Source organism: Solanum lycopersicum, chromosome 11, assembly GCF_036512215.1.
Source record: "Solanum lycopersicum chromosome 11, SLM_r2.1".
Taxonomy (NCBI): Eukaryota; Viridiplantae; Streptophyta; class Magnoliopsida; order Solanales; family Solanaceae; genus Solanum; species Solanum lycopersicum.
The window spans coordinates 11,094,238-11,097,618 of record NC_090810.1 but is presented as its reverse complement, the minus strand read 5'-3'; the positions used below and the strand labels follow the sequence as shown (position 1 = coordinate 11,097,618).

At 32.2% G+C, this 3,381-nt stretch overlaps 1 long non-coding RNA gene across 2 annotated transcripts; it reads left to right on the top strand.

The window, feature by feature from the left end:
• Nucleotides 1–1,426: 1,426 nt before the first annotated feature.
• On the top strand, nucleotides 1,427–3,141 carry LOC101249515 (uncharacterized). Of its 2 annotated transcripts, none has more exons than XR_183234.5 (3): nucleotides 1,427–1,657; nucleotides 2,466–2,542; nucleotides 2,937–3,141. It is a non-coding gene; the product is annotated as an uncharacterized lncRNA (long non-coding RNA). The 2 variants fall into 2 exon arrangements; XR_011212347.1 differs by having other exon boundaries at nucleotides 1,457–1,657; nucleotides 2,466–2,655.
• Nucleotides 3,142–3,381: the final 240 nt, after the last annotated feature.

The window sequence follows — 3,381 nt, the reverse complement described above, 5'->3', positions numbered from 1 at the left end:
ACTAATGATCAAAAATAAAATGTACACGAATCATAAGTAGAGTCATTGTCCATAGGTTGCATTAATGTCAAAGTTGAACTAATCTCATTATTATTCCCCATAGGCTGAATTGTTGAACTTGAACCAATATCCCCAGTAGAGTCGTCATTGTTTGTGAAAGGGTACTGCCCCTTAGGAGGCTGCATTGTCGAACTTGAACCAATGACATGAGTAGAGTCGGTGTATATGAAAGGGTACTCATCCATAGGCTGCGTTGTCAAACTTTAACCAATCTCATTATTCCCCATAGGCAGCATCATTGTCGAACTTGAATCAATAATCCCATAATTATTCCCCATAGGATGCAATATTGTTGAACTTGAACCAATTCCATTATTTGCCATATTATGCTGCATCATTGTCAAACTTAAACCAACTCCATACCAGTTTTCAGACTCATTCATCATAGAATAATTAGCATTACAAAATTGATAATCCATCCCAGCTCCCATTGAATTCACAGTACTACTAACTGGAATATTTGATTGAAACAAGTTGTTAAAAAGAGTAGTAGTTTGGTTCATCAAGTTGTTATAGTCCCATATTTGTTGTCGATGAGAAAGTGAGCAACTTCCATTCACCCTCTTCAACAATTCTATTTTTCCTTTTGCATTCTCCATCCTATTCACAAGAAGAACACCAGCAAGATTTTGCAATTCTTTTTGAGATAAATAGTCAAATCTTGAATCCCAAGTCGGATACTTTTCTACTTTGATCGCATCAGTCTTTTTCTTTTCATCATTCTTGAAATAGTCAAATCTTGAATCCGGATCCTTTTCTACTTTGATCTCATCTTCGGACAATGTTTTACCCCTTTTGGTTGGTTTCAAATGGTTGATTTTTTGTAGAGATTTATGAGCTCATTTGGATCATTCGGCCACATTTCACAATTAGTATTATTTCCTTCATCATATATGATCATGCATGCTTTGATATCGCAAACTATTGACAGTTCCAAAATTTTCTTGAACAAGCCAGCCTTTCGTGTCACTAAAGTTTTCATCCTCTTCTTGTCATCTTTAATTAGTTCCACCTTGATTTTTGATCTTCCCATTCTTTTGTTCTAGTAGAAAATAGAAAACAACACTCTGTATTATATATATAATGAAAAGGAAGTTATGTTTTCATCCCTCTTTAATTCATAAAACTTCAAGAATAACAGATGAACCAAAGCTACAGAATTAAGAAAATAAAATACCAAGACTGAATTAATACTTGTTGTAAAAGTATGTTATAGCTGTTGCTATAATTATTTATTATTACATATATATATATATATATATATATATATATATATATATATATTACTATATTATAGAAGAGCCAACAAGATGGACGACCACTGGCATTATTGAAAATAAATGTTCATTTGAAGGGCAAATAGTTCAAGTAAAACCAGGAGGTGGAAGTTCTATTCGTTAAGATATTTTGTAATTCTAATTACGTGGCTGCCTAATATCCACGAACTAGAAAATATCTGTTACACCTTTCATCATCAACAAGGCTTCTCTAGAATAAGCATGGAGCAATGGATTTAATGAAGCCTCTTCTTAAGTTATAACTCCCATGCTGCACGGATGATCTCTGAAGATTTTCAATAATTTCATACCATTTTAAGGTGTAGTTTTATTCATTCATGTCTTCTTCTCGAATTTTCTTACTTTGTGATGTACTATGGTTGCAATTCTCTGTTTACAAAGACACAGTGTTAAAGAAGAAACTATAATTGAAATTTTGGGTTAAGAAAAGAACTTCCTTGAGGAATTTGATTTTGATTTTGTAGTTAGCTTTTCTGCTTCCTTCATTTTTTTTCAACTTATTTAATTTGTTAATAATATAAGATAAGATGTATGTCTCTTTGAAAATTCTGTGTCAGTAGCCTAACTGATAACTACCGAAATAAATAGAAAATTGCCTTGAATCTTGATGCATTGTGTTTGATGAAATTACCAATGAAAGATAAATGACCTCCATCAAATTAACTACCTTGTTCTCTCTTGTAATCACACCCAAGCTTTTAACATAATATGGCTTGACGAGCCCTGATCCTAATCTAGAATAAAAACACAAGGAAATTGAAGAAAGACATTCAGATGTGTCATCCCTTTTCTCTCTGTTTTTCTCTTGCCCAGATTCTTTATTTTTCTTCCTCAATCTTTTGTGGTTTGGTTGTGTACAGTTTCTATCTCAAAAAACTATTGTAGGAATACTTTTTATGAATTTATGTTTTGCCTTATATCAAATAAAATGAGATCATTGAAATCGATACACCTCAGATTTTCTTGTCCTATGGCGGATAAGAGTTGACAAAATATTCAATTGGATAGTGTATGTTTGCTATTAAAGAATGTGACGGTTATGATGTATGGAACGACCAATTTCATATTGTACTACAACTGAAAGGTTAATATTTTATGCAAATGTAGGTTTACCATGGATGAGAGAAGATGGTGATGCACTTGACATTGTTGCCTTATCTAGAATGAAATAATTATGTGCTGAAGTAAGCAATATTAAAGGTTACAGTTGTATATTCAATGTTCTTATTCTTAATGAGATGGACAATTTATCTCCCCATGACCATTGGGCTTATCGTCCGTTTTTCTGAATTTATAGGTAATTACTTAAAAGAGTCTCTAAATCTAAACAATAAGTAATATATATCTATCCTCCACACATTACAAAAGGACCTCTCTAAAAGCACTAATAAAGAGATCCTACACTTCACTACTCAATCCTCACTCTTCCGTGAATTCTCTCGCAAATTGGCCATGATTTTACTCCCCTGCTTTTTTGTTTCTCTAAACCTTCCTTTCTCCTACCAGTTCAATTGGTAAAATACCCTACCTAAATTTTATAACTGCTGAACTAACTGTGTATACTTTCACTAATTGCAGATCTCTTTGGCTAAATTTTGTCGTGAATTGTGTATCCATGGTGTGTGTGTGTCGCACACATTTTTATATGCTAATTTATTTGTAGATTTGATTATGATATCAATAATTTAGTTGTAGAGAACAGTATTTTATTGGTCTTGTTTTGAGATTCCGTAGATAATTATTAGGTATTACAATTATCATATTTAATATGATATTTTATCAACTGTTTCTGTATACTATTAATTTCTCTATCGGGGTTCACTTTTGCCTATCAAAGTTAGTCGCGTTGGTTCAAGCCCATTAGTGCTCATATGAGGTAATTAATGAGAAAGGATCATGACATATGGTTATTGTATATTGAGAATGGCTTAAAGAACGTCGTCAGTATAAATAAATTCAATAATTTCTAAAAACTATTTCAATGGGAACTTATTTACGAAGTCATTCTTGAAATTTTTTCGTC